The 18,026-nt window shown below is 46.9% G+C and overlaps 1 protein-coding gene across 4 annotated transcripts in view; it reads right to left on the reverse strand.

The window, feature by feature from the left end:
- The window catches only part of LOC138580892 (up-regulator of cell proliferation-like), a 1,164,421-nt gene that overhangs the window by 308,532 nt on the left and 837,863 nt on the right, over positions 1-18,026 (reverse strand). The gene's annotated exons all lie outside the window — the stretch shown is intronic.

The following is an 18,026-nucleotide window of genomic DNA, read 5'->3' on the forward strand; positions in this document are numbered from 1 at the left end:
GGACATAAGTGAGTCAAGGGACCCATTGCCCCCATCACTAGATGGTGTGGTTTTTGTGTTCTGGGGCCTGTGGCCATGACAAGTTCCAGCAGAGAGAGGTGGCATTTTAACTGTATGCACAACTGTATACCTCAGATATCTGGTGGCAGTTAAAAACTAAATATAAGGCACATTTCCTTCTGAAATGGTGGCTACTGAGAGTGCAAAAGCCACTGATGTAATTTTAGTCTCAGCTTGGTGTGCGGCGACTCATTCATTAAAGGGCCCGATTTGTATTAAGCTCTCTGGGTGTTGCGACAACCACCATGTTGGGTCTAACTCAAGAATTTTTTACATTCATTTCCCAAAGAAGGGCCGTCACCTCCCCAGGGAACAGGAACACTGCCTGGGACATACACTGGTAACTGGTGCTTTTAAAACCCTACAGTCACTACAGTTGCAATCTCGCACCAGGGAACCTATTACTGGAGTCATTTTGATGTAGACATGCAGAGGGAGGTGGTAGAGTGGAGGCAGTGAGGACCAAACATTAGTCCACAGAGGGGTCTCACCATCTTCAATTCTTTTAGGGCTCTCAAACATCATGCCCTCCTCCCACTCCCTGCAGACCAGGCATTCTGAGTGTAATATCAGAAGACAAAAACACTTGTTAAAGCAGCCGGGATTGAACACTTAACAGGCTTGTTGTGGATCAATCACCCGAGGCATTTTGCCTATATAAGGGGATGACCCTTTGCCTAAGTGATTAATCTTTGCACACTGCCTGAAGGATTCACTGAAACCTGATGAGGAGTACAGTCTACTCTGAAGTCCTCTTCCAGAGAGGTCAAGAACAGTAGCTCCAAGGAAAAGAAATGCTGTTCTCAACAAGCACCCCAAAGGCCTACTTGCTGTTCCCATCTCCCAAGCAATTACCACTGCTTTAGATAATCGACCCCAAAAGTGCCAAAGGCCCAGTCGGTGTCGAAAAGACTGCTGTGACTATTGAGCCCTGAAATACAATAACTAAAAAAGGTATTTGAAGTGGCCCTTTCCCCCTGGTAGGCCCTAAAAGACTTAAGTGATGTTTAATAACCGACATTTTTCTGCAGAAATCTTTACCTGAGCACCCCCGTCTACAGAAGAGAAGTGCGTCTTTATTTTAAAATATGTTTTCTCTGTGCTTTTCCTTACAGGGGAGGGGCAGCAGTGTTTTTACTAGTTTTATGCAAGTTTGTTAGTTTAATGAAAGATCCAATTTTTATAGAACCTTGGTTGGACTCTTGTTATTTTGTTACCACGGTTCTATTGTTGTTTGGAATGCTCCTGTACCAGCTCATACCACTTCTGATGAGTATAGCCGGCCCAACCTAAATGGCAAGGGCAGTATACCTGCCGGGCTATGCCCATTTTACCTTAATGGCCGAGAACACGGCTGGTTTAGTAATAGTGTTGGGTTGAGTAGACACTATATCCACTATTCATCCCTGTACTCCTGCAGAGCAGCATGGATTTTGTCAAAAAAACGTGTAAAGTTTGACCGAAATTTTACAATTTAACCTGCTGTAGAGATTCAGGAAGTGAAGAACTCAGCCCTCAGGTGGCTCAGATGAACAACGATTGTCTGGGATCTGGCAGGTAACGCCAGGCAGAGGTTGCCACATTTATCAGCATGATGCCCTCCACAGACACCAACCACCACTTTGCGGTAAGGCATTTCACACAACAACACTAGTTTTAGCCATTATTCAGTTGTTCATCATTGCATAGTATGCCACAAGTTTTTCAGCCCTGGCTTTCCATGCAAATAATCATACAGTACATAACAGCACAAAACGTGGTCACATTCTGTATTTAAATCCTTTGACAAATCTTCGGATGTCGTCCGTTCTCCCAGAGGAGGAAACCCTGCTCATGAGGCCTGGGAGGTGAGGCTGCTAACTGATAGTCCCCCTGGGGTGGTACTCAGCAGGAGGATCTCGTGGGGAAGGGGACGACTATCTGAAAAGAACACAGTATCACCGCCAATCACCAGCGCTTAGAGCCCCTTCCTACAACACTAACAATAACCCCTTATGGTCATGAGTTATTGTCACCCTAACATTCCCCTAGAAAGTACTGGGACGAGGAAGAATAGGAATAACCCAAGGGAAGACCCCTTTCCCAGTACTGTGACGAAGAACAACTCTTGACTCACAAGGGATCTGCAAGATCAGAATTGTGACGAGGGAGAAGTGCGGAAGCATGATTATTTGAGGGAACCAAATTGAGCAGTGTTGTGGTTACAGACTGCCTATTGGTCCAACAGTAGGTAAAATAGAGGAGGGAAAACGGAAGTGTTGTCAAGCCCTGCTTGGAGCAGCAAGGAGCAGGGAAACTGTGTTCTGATGAGAAGGGGCTGTGGACCAGTTTGCCTACCAGAGAGGGGGAAACTTTGCAAGCCGGCAAAGTACAGAGAACTGGAAGAAGCTGGAGAGTTCCTTACTGGTGGAACCAGGGTTAAACCCACCTTCAAGGAACAAGGAAAAGGGAAGCTGTGCAGTGCGAGAAAGGGGTTGCAGGCCAGTTTGGCTACCAGAAAGACAGGGAGCCGCTGCAGAGCCGCCACAGACCATGTAACCTGCGAGAGACTCTGAGAACGGGAGAAAAGCACCAAAGACAGCCTCGAGAGACCGGTGAGCACCCACAGCAGGGTGTGAGGACCAGAAAGACTGTTGGAGACCCAGAGAGATGAGAAGGTAAGGGTCTGGGACCCATCTGTGAAATTGAATGGCAGTACCTAGGAGGTTAGTGCACCAGGTCTGCCACATTTCCAAAGAAGGGAAACAAGGTTCTGGGACCAACTGTGAAATCAAGGTGCATCAAGAGCGATTTATCTCGTGGCAGTACCTGGAAGGTTAGTGCACCAGGTCTGCTAGATTCCCAGAGAACGGAAATAAGGGGCTGGGACCAACACAGAGCCAAGAAGGCTCCAGGTACTCAGGCACTTGGCGGAAGGATGCATCGAGTGAGGAAGAGTCGAAGACTGTGTGGTCTGCTGCAAGTAGAGGAGCTGAGAGACGCCACATGTATCCCTCCACCCGGGTGGGGGGATAGCTATTATTTTTTAAACTACCCTCTTATTTTCCAGGATTTCCTTATCTCACAATTTAAAAATGGAAGTTCTTTTAGTGCGTCTTGCTGTTTCTGCTTCACACTCCATACATCTCATTATTTTTCTGCATCGGGCTCGTATTCTGACTTTTTCAACACCTTTGTAGAGCTAGCAGCTTCTCTTTAAGTTAAGTTTTCTAATTTAGTGATGTTGGGGGATTTCAACATTAGATATAACACCACTCAGGCTCAAATGTGGGCCAGTTCTTTTTTTTTTATAACATCATTTTTATTGAGTTTTAATCCAGTTACAATCAAGACAAATGAAACGGTAACCCCCCCCATCACACACCGCCCCCCATCCCTCTCACCCCCACCCCCAGAAGGTACTTCATAGCCATCTCCGTCATTGGTTCTTCCACTAATTAAAGAGTTCGAAAATTTTATGGGGACACCATTGCTCCATGTTGTCACTCAGTGTAATTCAGGCCCATGCCCCAGTCTGTGCAAAATCTATCGTGATCGCCCTGGATATTACATGTAATCCTCTCCATTGTAATGTACGTCCAAACTCTTTGCAACCATTGTTGTATTGTCGGGGTGGGGGGGGGGCTCTGCTTCCATTTTTGGGCTATAGCCAACCACACCACTATAGGAGTCCCATAAAGTTCATTCTCTGTGCCCTGGTCAGAGTTTTCTCCTGGGGGTCCCATAGCCCACACATCCATATCTCTTCCCCCAATCCGGCCGCTTCTGTGAACATGTTTTGCATTTGTATTTTTATTTCTCCCCAGAATTGCTGGATGACCGGGCTTTCCCACCAGATGTGCCTCCAGTCCACTACCCCTCTGCATTCCCTCCAGCATGCATTAGTGGTTGTTCTGTACATTTTGTGTAGTTTTTCCAGGGTATAATGCCATTGTATCATGATCTTAAACCACATTTCCCTCGTCTGGATTGCTCTTGTGAGTTTGGGAATAGTCCCCTGTAGGTGTTCCCAGTGTTCCCTCGGGTATGTGCCCCTGAGGGTTTTTTCCCCACCTCTTCATGTAGTGCCACGTGATCACCTCTGGTTGGGCGTTCAGGAATTTGTGAGGATACACATTATTTTTGTGCTCAAGTGTGTTGTTAGGTAGGACTCGAATGGTGCAAGTTCTCTTGTTGCTGCCTGTTTTACCCTTGGTGTCTGTAGCCAGTGGTGTAGCTGCTCATATTTGTATCTGTCTTTGGAATTGAGGCCCATATGATCCACGCAGTCCGCGTATGTTCCAATTTCTTGGGACTGGAACATATTTTGTGGCATCCCACCTCTTCCCATTTCTTAAATGAACCTTTTTCCCTTCCCAGAGGGAATTCTGGGTTATCCAACATTGGCATAAAGTGGGCCGAATGTTTTGTTAGCGCCTCATCCTTTGCTGCTTTATCCCACATCTCTAGGGCCTATTTCATTACCTCGCTTATACTGAGGTTTCGGGTGTCTGTACCGTATCCCTCTCCATAGTACATCGCAGAGGTGGGTAGTTTCTACCGCCTTGTCTTGGGAGGCCCATATTGTCTGTGAGGATCCTGGTAACCATTCTTTCAGGACCCACAATTGAGCCGCCTCATAATACCTACGGAAGTGCAGAAGAGCCCAGCCTCATACCTGTCTTTACGCTGTGAGAACGTTCCCGCCGCCCTGGGGGTCCTTTTCCCCCATATACATAACTTTATTGTTTTGGACAGGGATTTAAAGTACGATGCCGGTATTCTGATTGGTAGAGCCTGAAACGTGTACAGGAGTCGAGGGAGGATAATCATTTTCACCGCTGTGATACAGCCCCCTGATGTGGTCGATAGGGGGTTCCATCTCTCTGTGTCCCGTTTGATCTTCTCTAGTTGACTGTGGTGGTTTTCTACAAAGAGATCATTTATTTTCCCTGTCATTGTTATTCCTAGATATTTGACCCCTTTTTCTGCCACCTTCAGTTGTAGTGCTGAGGCTTGCCGTCGGATCGACTATCTGCTGCCAATATGGGCAGTTCTGATTTTTGTCTGTTGACTTGGAGTCCCGACAGGGCCCCAAATGTCTATCTCCTGCAAAAGGAGCGGGAGAGTCCTCTCCAGGTCTCCTACTGCTACTAGCATATTGTCCGCATATGCTGTCACTTTATGCTGTATGCATGCCTTTCTATGCCTATAAGGGTCTGTGAGTTTGTTTGTTTATTCATTTTTAATGCGCACCAGACCCAGGGGTATCAGGGCGCAGCAGATTACGACAGATGCAAAGCTTAAATTATCTGTTACAAAACATAGGCAAGGATACAGCATATGTACAAATTAAACAATATTACAGGATATAGGCAAGAGTACGGCAAATGATCAGATTATACACAGAGAAATCTATATACAGCAGACTGTAGGTTAAGGATATTTGATTGACTATACATACATAATACCGAGGAGTAGCCAGGCCTACAGGTCGGTAGATTTGAGCCAGTTGATGTAGTTGCCTCTAAAATTCAGGTATGGTTGATCTTCCCTGAGTGGATGTGGCAGAGTTTCAGAGTTTGGCAGCTTTCACAGGAAAGCTATTGCCACCTACCTTAGTGAGTCTGAATCTGGGAATGATGAGGCAGTTCCTGTTACTAAGTCTCAAAGGTCTGATGGATGTTCTCCTATGGAATCTATCCACGACATAGCTGGGGGCAGCATTGTTAAGTGCTTTATGGCAGAGGGAAGCAGTTTTTAAGAGAATTTTATTTTGGGTCGAGAGCCAGTTATTTTGGCGCCTAGTCACTGAGATATGTGATCTTCTGGTCACACCCAGTGCAGCTCTTAGGGCGTTATTTTGGAGGATTTGTATCCTCTGAATGATTGATTTATTAGCGCCAATGTAAAGGGTGTTGCAATAATCTAGCCTAGAAAGTATCAAGGCTCTAGCTAAAATCATGCAATTGTCATTCGACAAAAAGTGTTTCCCTGTCCTAATGAGCTTAGAGGTGTAAGCGGTGGCCGAGGCCATTGACTTCACCTGTGTCGAAGGAGAGGGTAGAGTCAACGTAGAAGCCGAGGGTCTTTACCTTTTTGGCCACCTTGATGAGGTTCCCATCAATAGTGAAAGAGGAGTACTCCTGGCCTAATTTCTTTAGGTTAGAGTGGGTGCCCAAGATAAGGAGCTCAGTCTTGTCATCATTTAGGCATAGACCGTGGGTAGCCATCCATGCCTGGATGATGAGATACACTCTATTCACCAAACGCCAAATCCTTGTCGTAATCCCCAGAAAGTAGGAGGAGAATCGGAGAAGGTCCAAATCATCAAACAGGGGCTTGGTGAATATATGGTATAATGTAGGGGAGACACAAGAACCCTGGGGCACACCGCACCTGATGGGAATAGGGTCTCTTATTTTTCATAGCAGTGGCCCTAGAAATATTGCATACAGTAACGAGGATGTGGACATCCTTGCTTTTTCTCTCTCTTAATCCACACCTTTTCAGATAGTCCCCCATTTACAGCTATCCTGACACTAGGGGAAACAGTTAGCCTTTATCATGTTGATGTAGGGTTCCACCATTCTCATTTTGCCCAATTTCCGAAGAGAAGCGACTACTCAGCGCGGTCGAACACTTTCTCTGTGTCGCGGGCTAGAAGTGCTGCCGGTGTGGGTAATCCCCGTCTTTTCTATCAGGTGTATAATTCTTCTCATGTTGTCATGGGTCTGTCTGTTCGGAACGAATCCTGACTGATCGTGGTGTATCAGTTTTGGGAGTACCCGAGATAGTCTTGTGCCCAATATTTTGGTATATATATTTGCATCCAAGTTTATCAGTGCTACTTGGCGGTAAGAGCTTGGATGCTCTGTGTTCTTCCCCTTTTTATGAAAGACTAGCAATTTCGCCTCGTTCATAGACTGTGTAATATTGCATGTTTCTTTGAACGAGTTCAATAATTCTGTAAGAATTGGGGATAGGATATTGCTGTAAGTCTTGTAGAATATTGCGGTATACCCGTCTGGGCCTGGGGCTTTTTTCCTTGGCAGTTCGCATATTGCTTTCTGAACCTCCTCTTTTGCCATTTCTCCATCTAAGTAGCACCTTTCCTCTGCCAAGATTATCTGGAAGGAGATGGTGCTCAGATATCTCTCTTGGTCTTCCCCTATGGGATGCTCTGTGGAGTAGAGCTCCTGGTAGAATTCCCTAAATGTGTCCTCTATGTCCTCCATAAGGGTCTTTGCCTGGCCCTTTCCATCCATCAGCCTCTTTACTGTCTGCCTGTTTTGCTCGTCTTTTAGTTGCCTGGCCAGGAGCTTATCAGCTTTATTTGCTTTGAGGTAATACCAGTGCTTTAAATGCATTGGGCTACTTTCTGCTCTTTTCAGGGTTTCTAGCTGGCCCTGGACATGCCTCAAAGCCTTTTTTAGTTTGGATGAGTGTACCTGGACCATTTCTCTTTGTATCGTAGTAAATTTTATCTCTAGTTCTGCCTCCATTTGGCGGTTCGGTTTCTCTTTTTTTGCTTTTTGCGCTATTATGTGTCCCCTGATGACTGCCTTTAGGGCTTCCCAGAGTGTTTCCCTTGTCGTGTCGGGGGTGTTGTTGCGGGAGAGGTAATCTTCTATTTGTTTCCTGACTGTCTCCCAGGACCTGGTCCTGGATTATATCTGCTGGGAGTCTCCACCTCCAGAGCCCCGAGTGATGTTGTGGGAGCGATAGTCCCACCCAAAGCGGAGCATGATCGGAGAGAGATATTGTTCCCTTCTCAATGTGCGAGATTCTCCCCATTAGTCGGGCTGAGGCCCATACATAATTCTTGACATGGTGTTGTGTACATATGAGAAGTGGGTATATCCCGGTTGTAGCCCCTTCAGACAGTGCCAGATGTCTTCCAGCGCGAGTGTTCCCATTTTTGCGTGGAGTGCTTTAGTTGGGGATCCCCGTCCATTAGGTCTTATGCCTGATCGGTCTGTGTCAGGGTGCTACGCTTTGTTCAGGTCCCCCCCCTCCGCTTGGAGGGCCCTTCTTCGCTGTTGCCTGGGTCTCCTTCTGGACCTTGTAGGTTCATTATGTGCAGCCCTTCCTCACATGTGGTTATTCTTTGCTGCTTTCCATCCTATGTGAAGAGCAGACCAAAATGGGAAAGTCCACCTGTATCGGATTTGTTTTGATATTAGTTCCTTTATTACTGAATAGGGGAAGATCACCCAAGGCACATATTAGAGGGCAATTCAACAAACATAACAATATGTTTGAATAAAAGATATCTATTTATTACAAAATCAAGAAAAAAAGTTTGGTATACATATTTTTTCTTTCCATAAGGGCGCAGAAGAAAGACAGTAACCCAAACACTTTATTGTTTCTCAACCAAAACGGAGTAGAGGAACCGGAACTCCGTTGTTACAGTCTTTTGCGACCACCCCGAAAATCAGTGAACATATTACTAAAACAAACAGGGCGCTGAGGTCAAACCCTTGGGAAACCCACACCAGAAAGGTTCCTCAATCATTATTTATTCCTTTATTACTGAACCCATCTCTCTGCGTTTCTGTAGGGTTGACTGTGCGAGGTCCTGGTAGAGGCGAATGTCTACCCCGTTCATCCCGATGTGGTCCATAGTTTTGGCTCTGCGAAGGATCTGCTCTTTTTGGGGATAAGATGTCAGTGCCACCAGTAAATCTTGGGGGCGGGAGCCTGGTTCACTCGTTCTTTTTGGACCAACCCTGTGTATCCTGTCTATTGGGATATCCGTGTCTGCAACCGTCGGGAGGATGTCTCGGAAGACTTGCTGTACTGCGACTTTAAGGTCTTTATCCTCAACAGATTTGACTATGTTTTTGATCCTTATATTTTCTCTGCGGGAGCGATTTTTTAGTTCCTGGCACTGGAGTTCTAGGTTGTGGGTGAGACGGGCCACGTGTTCCAGTGTCTCTGCGCCTTGTTGCATCACCTCCTCCAGATTTTGAACTTTTTTTTTTTCAGTTCTTGTATCGCCTGTTTCATCTCGTTCTTCATAGTGTCAATTTGAGTGTGCCTTGAGGTCATAAACTGCTCTTGGAATTCCCCGAACCAGGTTTTCATGTCCTCCTTTGTGGCCATCTCCCCCCAGTTTGTGCCTGGTCCTGTTGCTTCTTCCTGATCTCCTTGGGACTTGCCTTTTTCTGTTGTTGGGTCTGACACCCACAATTGCACCAGGGTCTGCTCCGGCCTTGCCTGAGTGGTTTGCACCACAGTTTGCGATTGTTCGCCTCTTGATTTTGACATTTGTGCCGATCAGCGTGTTGATGCTGGTATTTGGGGCGTTCTTTGAGTGTGGAGTCTCTGCAAGGCTATGCAGTCTGCCTCAGATAGACCTGCACACCATCCTGTTTCTACATGTATAGTATCGGTGCTGTGACTCGAACTTCCCGCGTTAGTTCTCCTGTAGTGCCCCTAATTGCCTTGTGATACCGTGCCTCCTATCTGTGGGACCTTTTGTTTTGAGAGGGATGTGGGTCCCTGGCGTATTCTTTTTGTCCTATTTTGGGGTGTTTGACCGCTGTGTGGGCATCCCGCCTTTTCCTGGGGTGCCGGCGGTAACCGTTGCTCCCTGCAGAGCTTATTCAGTGGCGTGCCCTTCCCCCTGGGGTGCCTCCGGAGGTGCTTATGCGTGATTCGGTGGGGGACGGGCGATGGACTCCGTGTGCTCTCTGTCTATCCTCTGCCTCTGTCCGATCCGCGGTCTGGGTTCCTTTGACGCAGTCTGCCTGAGGTGCCTTGGGTGATCTTCCCCTATGCTGCATGGGAGCTCCAAGGATCTGCTCGCTGTCCCTCTTGGGCTCTTGTCTGCAGTGCTCGGTGCCCCTCCTGCCTCTACAACGTTCCAGGCTGGGTTACGTGTCCTTGCGATCCCGCATCAGGCTGAGAGCTGTGTTCGACTTAGGTCATCGCCAGGGGTTCCTCTCATAGTGCAGGGACAGGGCTCTGTGGCCGGTGCCCTCCTCCCCGCATATTTCTTCTCCGGATCGGGTCCACGTGGCCTGCCGAGGGTGAAGTTGGGGGGGTATTTGGGTTGCACCCCTTTACTCCGGCTTAATTCTCTGGCCTGCAAGGTGGGACGTCTCCCTGTACCGTAGTTTGTGCTCATCTACCTTAATGCCGGACTAGCCAATGTCGACATATGGACCTCCAGCCGTCCACTTTCCCTTGCGCTGTCTCTCCTCCTCGCTGAGCCTTCATTTTATTTTACTCCGTGTAACGTGTTTCTCTGAGTTAGTGCAGCCAGATTATTGGGGTGCTCCTCTGTTCTCCTTTGGTGCCCTTCTATTCCCTCCCTGTCGCGCAGGCTTGCTGGCAGTGCACCGCCCCCAGAGATCTTCCTTTTGAGGGGGTCTTGTGGTGGGCTCTGCTCCTCCAGTGCGTCCTGGCTCTGGGGCCCCACTCCTGTGCCGGAGTCTGTGGCCCGTCCAGGGGGGGTGCTAAGTTGTTCCTGTGTGGTAGTGCAACATTACATTTCCCTGCCCGCCTCTGGTTCAGTGTCTGCTGCACTGTCTGTTGCAATGGATCGGCACCCGCGGTTTCGCTTTCCCGCACCCTGCTTCTGCACTTGCTCCCTTTTTTGGGGGGGTTTGGTGTGGATGCCACCTGAACTCGCTAGGTGCCTCTGTTTTGGTTTCCCACTCCAGCGCCTCTCCTGCTTGGCCCGCTCGACCACTCGTGCAGCTGCTTCGGTATATGCCAGAGGGCTGGGTGGCTGCATGGAGCTCTCACTCGCGCCGCTGCTTCGGTGTATGCCGGAGATCTGGGGGTCAGTCTGCTTAATCTTTGGGATCCCTTCTGGGTCCGGAGAAGTGGAGCAAAGAATCCGCTTTATAGTTTTTCTTTGTCGTGCGCCCGGGGAGCAGGCCGAGGGGGAACCGAACCTCTCTCACACACATCTGGCCGCCTCAGCCGCCATCTTACAATACTGGCCCAGTTTTTTTAATCTCCAATATTATTGCCTTACACAATTTGTACATGAACCAACTCATGTGCTTGGTGTCATTTTAGATCTTATTCTCTCTGCAGAATCTAGTATTCTTGTTTCCCTGGTTAGGCAAGTGCTGTGGTTGGATCATTGTCGAATACCATTTCTAGTGCAATGTACAGTGCCATTATCCAAATCCATCCCAGCTGCTGCTATGAAGCAGAACTGCTGCTCGGTGGATCACAATCAGATGCTGTCCATGATCAATGAGAGATGTCAGAATACCTTTCTGGTGGATTTGTCTTTTCTATCTCAGACACTGCGAGATCTGGCTGACCAAGTTGCCCCTTTGAAGTCTACTCTACCTAGGAAACATCCCTCAGCGCCATGGTTTTCAGGTGAGCTTAAAGTGGCTCATCTGGAACGAAGGCAGGCTGAACATAAGTGTTGCCTGTGCTATGGTCCATCACAGAGGCTGCTTTATCAATGGCTTACTAGTGATTATCATGCAGCCATTCAGGTTGACAAGGTCTCTTTTTTTTTACGCATAAAGTTGAGACGTTTATGAACCAGGCCAGAGAACTATTCTCTTTGGTCAAGTGATTCTCTTTTACTGTGCGCGTTACACCTAATATGGTACCTATTCAAACTCTGTTATTCATTGTCCAAGTTTGTTGCCAAAAAAAAAAGTGGACATACGAAGAATATTTGCATGATTGGTCGGAGTGCCATTAATAAAACTTCAGCTGAGACAGTGGCTCCCGTCACACACACATGGTCTAATTTACGTGAGATTTTAATGGAGACAGTATTTAGGGCTGTCAGCCAACTTAAGTCTGCTGCTCCCTCTGACCCTGGTTCTCTTGATGTATTCTGGGATATCACCCTGCTATGATTCTATGGGACACCAAGGCAGTTAACCACTCTTGCCAGTCAGGATCCATTCCAAAATAACTTAAGCAGGCTATTGTAATCCCTCTTCTTTAAAAGTCACTGATGCTTCTGTCTTGGCTAATTTTCACCCTATTTCTCTCCACCAGTTCTTCATGAAGCTGCTGTAATCCGTGGTGTCACATCTTCTTTCCTCTTTTCTTGAATCTTCATTTTTCTTGGACCTCTTTCAGTCGGGTTTCTGGCCAGGGTGTGGAACAGAGTGTCATGGTGTCCGTAGTTGATGATTTGGCCATGCTGGTTGACCGGGGTGGAGTGATATATTGTTATCGGCCTGCGGCATTCATCAAAGTGCACCACTCCATCCTGTTCTGCATGGCCTCGACGGGCCTCTCTGGTCCCGTTTTTTGCTTGGTGTTCATCCTTCCTGACTGAGTTGGCCCATTCTCTCTTTCTCATTTTCTATCTCCTGCTCACTTGCTTTCTTGTGGTGTACCCCAAGGCTCTGCCTTGTCCCCAATTCCATTTAACATCTATGTTCAGCCGCTGGTTGGTCTCGTCTGCTCCGGCGGCTTTAGGCGCTATTCCTATGCCAACACCACCCAGATCTTGGTCCGATTAGATCTTCACCAACCTGAGGTGTCGTCCCGCTTGTGTGAGCGCCTGGTGGCCTTGAGGAGCTGGATGAATAGCAACTGGCTTAAGCTTAACAGGGACAAGACTGAGGTTCTGGTGGTGGGTTCCCCCCCAGATTCTACTCTCTGGCCTTCTGCTCTGGGTGGCGTACCCATTCCAGTGACAGCAGTTATGAATTTGGGATTCTACCTTCCGCCTCACTTTCGAGGACCCCCCCAGGGGAGTGCAGTATATAAAATGGGCCACTTTCTCCACAGAGTGCTGCGTAAGGTGCTACAATTTTTATCCATCCATCTGTGTCCTCTGGTAGTTGCTTCGCTAGTTACCAGCCACATTGATTATAAAGCCTCCACTGTCTCCTTGCTTCAGTGTGCGTTTTTATGAGAGCGCTGTGTGTTACTTTGATTTCTGACAATTTATCCTTGTTTAATACATCAGCTGGGGGTGAGGTGGCCTGTGCAATTTTGAAACACACTGCTGATATTGTGCCAAGTGTGTGTTGCAAACTCCAAGCAGTTAGGACTGTATTGTTATTTTAGGAATCTTGCTTCTCACACTTTGTCAGATCTATTGGCATATCTAGAATCGATTTTGTGTGCTTTAGCAATTGGCATGTTTCCTACCTTTATCTTGTAACCTTGCGTGCGTTGCTGCACCAGCTGCATCTCTCCCCATTGCACCGAGCTGCTGGCGACATTTGTAGTTCTCAGGAACTACATATCCCGGCACCACCAGACTTCTTTATAACGTTGATGGTGCGAACGCCAGCACATTTGGAGAGGCCGGTTGTCACCGGTTTGCATTCAATGCCTTACGCCACTGGTCCATCCCTGACTTGCCAGACAATGCCTTTGCCATCAAGGGCTTGGCCACCCAGAAGCAGTCGAGCGGCTGATATCCTACGTAAATACGAAACATAGCTCTTCTTACTGATGGCGAGTGGGAAAGCGCTGAAAAAGCCCCTCCACCCCCCCAATCTCAGCCTTCCCCGGTGCAAATTTCAATCTTGCAGGTAAACCCTGACACTATTATTAAAGCATTGGATGTGCATAATTTTTTGAACCTGCACTGCGTAATAACTAGTGCTAATCCAAGTCCACAGGGCCTTCAGAAGCCCCACATAGTTCCAGTCAATACATAGAAGACCCAAAGCCAAACCTCAACAAGGTGTCACCCAAGTGACTCCCCTTCCTCCTTTGGTCTATGCTTCGGCAACCACCGAGGTTCAGGCCAATGGGGTGACCAATGGCTCCTCCAGTTTATGTTTGTTGAATTTATATAGCGCTTTAAGCCAAAGCGCTTTACAATATAACAGGTACAAAAGTGAGAGAAGCATATTTACAAACATGAACAGGTCATTAGAACAATAAGTAGAACTATTTACAAGGGTGGGGGGAGAGGGTAGAGGAGGGGGTAGGTGAAGGGAGTTACGGTGTAGGATTTGAGGTAGGGGAGAGGGAGGGAGGGGGGAGGGGAACAGAAGGGGGGTGATTTGGTGTCCTCATTGCCCCCAAGTAGTATTTGTTACCAATTTAAGGTCAGAGGGGAAGGGGAGAGGATGGGGGGAAAGGAGGGGGGGAAAGGGTAGGAGGGGAGGGGGTAGGGAAGGGAAATCAGGTGGGGTGAAGAAGATGGGCTTTCAGGGAGTGGCGGAAGGATGAGTAGGTAGGGTGGAGCAGATGTTGAGCGGGAGGGAGTTCCAGTGTATGGGGGCCAAGAGTTGGAAGGAGCGGAAGCATGAGGAGGCACATGGGGCTGGGGGTACAGTGAGAAGGTAGAGGTTTGCTGGGCGGAGAGTGCGGGGGGTGGAGGGGAGAGTAAAATGAGGAGGGAGGAAAGGTAAGGGGGCGCCAGGTCATGGAGAGATTTGTAGACAAGACAGAGGAATTGAAATTTAAGTTGGGAGAGGAAGGGAAGCCAGTCAAGTTGAGAGAGAGAGGAAGAAATAGAGTCTCGAGGGCCGAGGAGACAGAGTACGGATAGGGGAGTGGCAGATCGATTTTAGTGGAGTTAGGTGAGAGACAGGGAGTCCAAAGAGGAGAGAGAAGCAGTAGAAGAGGCGGGAGAAAATAAGGGAGGAGATTTAGAGTTTGGAAGCATGGAATGTGAAAGAGGAGCGGATCTTGCGGATGTTATAGAGGTGGTGGCAACAGGCTCGAGAGATTAGAGACACTATGTGCGATGATGCAATCCACTGGTCTCCCTCGATTCCACCCTCCGAGGTTCTCACCCTTCTTCCACAAGAAAGGTTGAGCACTTCACCTGCTAAAGCTCTTCCAGGCCAAGGTAAGAATAGTGGGGCATTTCATCAAGCAACTACTGGTCACCTGGGGTCAATGGCTGCTAGTAGTGGGAAAAATCAGGAGCCTAGAATACAGGTGAAAGCACTTCAATTCTTACTTCTAAATCTCTGTTAAAACACTAAGTCGCAGACTTCCTGATTGAACATGAGGTAGACATCTGTGCCATAACCTAAATGTGCCATAGACTAAATGCCTTCATTTGTTTCACAAGTTTTTTACTGTTTGACTAAGCTTGCCTCCCTGACTTGTACCTGCAACAGCGCCTCAATGCCTCTGGGTTGTATGCGCGCTTTACAAATGAAATGCATAAATAAAATAACCGAATCATGGCTTCATGATGCAGCAGGGCCTGCGCTGACACTGGCTATTCCCCTAGACTATGCTATTTTGAGAGAAGATAGACCGGTTGGGAAAGGAGGAGGTATGGCACTAATTTTTCGCAAATCTCTTAATATTAGATCTACAAACACTCAGCGCATTGCTGACTGTGAATCCATGCACAGTAAACTAGTCCTAGACACACCCTAACACATTGGTCAACATCTTTTTGATTTGTCGTCCCCCACACAGCATGCCAGACTTTCTGATCCAATTCAGTCACTGGATTTACTTGGGAGACCTGAATATTGAGTTTAACGACACTAATGATCCTTTAGTTCGATCAGTTCAGGCCACGCTGGAAGGATTGAACTTTGTGCAACAAATCCAGCAACCCTCTCACATCAGTGGGAGATCCTAGACTGGGTGGCCTCCCATGGCTTATTGGTGGCCAACGTCAGAGTTGATCCCCGTCTGTGGTCTGACCACTCTTTTGTTCTTTTTCAGTTGCCCAAGGTAAGCCCCCCCCTGAAAAAAAAAAATAATTAAAAAAAAAATACTACTCCAAAGAATATCCCTTGTCGAAATTTGCACAGACCGACTCCAGGCGCATTGCATCCTTTCTTCTCTCCGGTAGTGGGCAATCTTCCCAATCTGAATACTGTATCAAAATTAGCAGCATCTTATGAAAAAATGATGGCATCGGCAGTCACCACTCTAGCTTCTTGAAACAATGGGTGTTAACACAGCCGTCTAAATCATGGTACTCAGCGGATATCCACAAATTAAAAGTGGTGAAAGACAAAGCGTTAAAAAATGGCAGATATATTCCACTTTAGAAATAAGGACAGCTACACTGAAACCACAAAAAGGCTATTTTTTAGGCTAAAAAGCTATTCCTTGAGACAAGGATCAATAAGGCCTCCTCAAACTCTAGGGAGCTGGCTGTTAAAAATACTATGAAAAATGAAGGACCCATTCCCAATCCCCTCTACGATCAAGAAAAAATGCTGTGGTGTCTGCACATTCAAAACTCATGCGCTTCAAGGTTGAGGACATTAAGACTGACATTGCAGTCAATGTAAATTCCAGGTCAGACAATTAAACCCACCAGTAGTGCGGAAAAGCAAGAGGTGTATGGATCTTGTTTTGCTTTCTCCGAAGTGTCCGAAGCAATGGTTCTTGAAACATTAGGCAAAATGAAGCCCAACATCTGTCCAGCCAACATTTTCATATCTTGCGCCAACATCCTGGCTACTCAGATTACTAAATTTAGCAATCCCACCTTTGAGGAATGCCATGAGCCTTCATACATTAAACAAGCATGGATTGCCCGCCTACATCTTTGGATCCCAGAGTGGCTGCCAACTACCGCCGCATAACCAACACCCCCTTCCTGTTGAAAATATTGGACAAAATTGCACGCCACCAAATCCAAGCCTTAGTCCAGTATAACATCCTAGGCCCAAACAGTCTGAATGCAGAAGTCATCATAGTACCGAATCCATGATGTTGGGTCTGTAAACTAACATCCTGCAATACTTTGATAAAGGTCAGACCACCCTCCTGATGCTGCTGGACCCAACAGCAGTCTTTGATCTGGTGGATCATGCCTTGCTAGTAACTAGGCTTCAAGAATCTGCCGCTTTCTCCCATGAATCCACAAGTTGGGTGATGTCACTGCTGTCTGACCTAACAGCTACGGTGTACAGCGAGGCGGCAACTGCAGAAGGTTTTGTGCTTCCTTGTGGTGTCCCACAAGGATCATGTGCGTCACCCACCTCACCTTACCGCTGTTCAATATACGCAAACTATGCAGATGACACCTAGTGTCATATCCCTCTTACAGGTGATCATGCAGAGGATTCTGCAACAATCAACAGTACTTTTAGCCATGTACCCAGCCAGATGTTGTTAAATGGGCTGTTCTGGGCACCACACGTAAGCTTTGTAAGTTAGACCGAGCGTTCAAGTAGCGGACTGCGTACTTAAGACTCTCTGCAAGGTCAAGGCTCTGGGCGGCATCCTAAACCAAGAGCTAAGCATGAAAGCCCATGTGAGTCATCTAGTGTCATGCTCATCTTTTTAAGCTATTGGTCCTTATGGGTCCATTTCTAAAACCTGTGTACCTGTGCCACAGTGGGGCAAGCTATTATAGGGTCTCGCCTGGAATACTGCTCTAACCTATTGCAATTAAACACAAAGTACTGGTGCGTGCATATAGTGGCCTGAGAGGAGGTGTAATTAAATCAAAATCCTGCCTCTGGCTCAAACCTATGTGAACTCATTAGGGTGAGACCATCTACATATGGTTGATATACATCACATTCCAAAACATCAAGAAAAGTCATACAAAATTTGTATGTGTGAAACAAAGTTTTATATTGAAAAATCGTGTATCAAGTGAAAACACTGCCCAAAAAGGTATAAGGGCATAAACAGTCAATAAAGCATTTTTTGTACATAAATCAAGACATTTTCTTCTAAACAATATGTTGAAGACCAAAGTGCAATAAAGTTGGACAAAAACCAAAAATTGAGGAAAGAAAACACAGGACAATCATTAAAACATGATAAGAAATACATATAGTATTTTCTTTAGTATTGTGACATCAAAAGTCGTTCAAATCAAAAAAAGGTTAACAAATACTTTTTTGTATGGTCATGTTGAGTACCTAGAGAAAAAAACTCCAAAATGTAAATATTTTTGTACAATTGGGTGGGGTCTGCCAACGCATGAGGGGGAAGAGAAAACACACTGAATGTTGAGAGAGCAAAGGGGTTATAATTAGCAGTGATCTGAAAGGATCAGTTACATTCATAAGCATGAATTCTCATGCATCCTGACTCTCTATTGAAATCAAACATCAAGTATAGGTATG

The sequence above is a fragment of the Ambystoma mexicanum genome, chromosome 3p, assembly GCF_040938575.1.
Source record: "Ambystoma mexicanum isolate Mex_15411 chromosome 3p, UKY_AmexF1_1, whole genome shotgun sequence".
NCBI classification, from domain to species: domain Eukaryota; kingdom Metazoa; phylum Chordata; class Amphibia; order Caudata; family Ambystomatidae; genus Ambystoma; species Ambystoma mexicanum.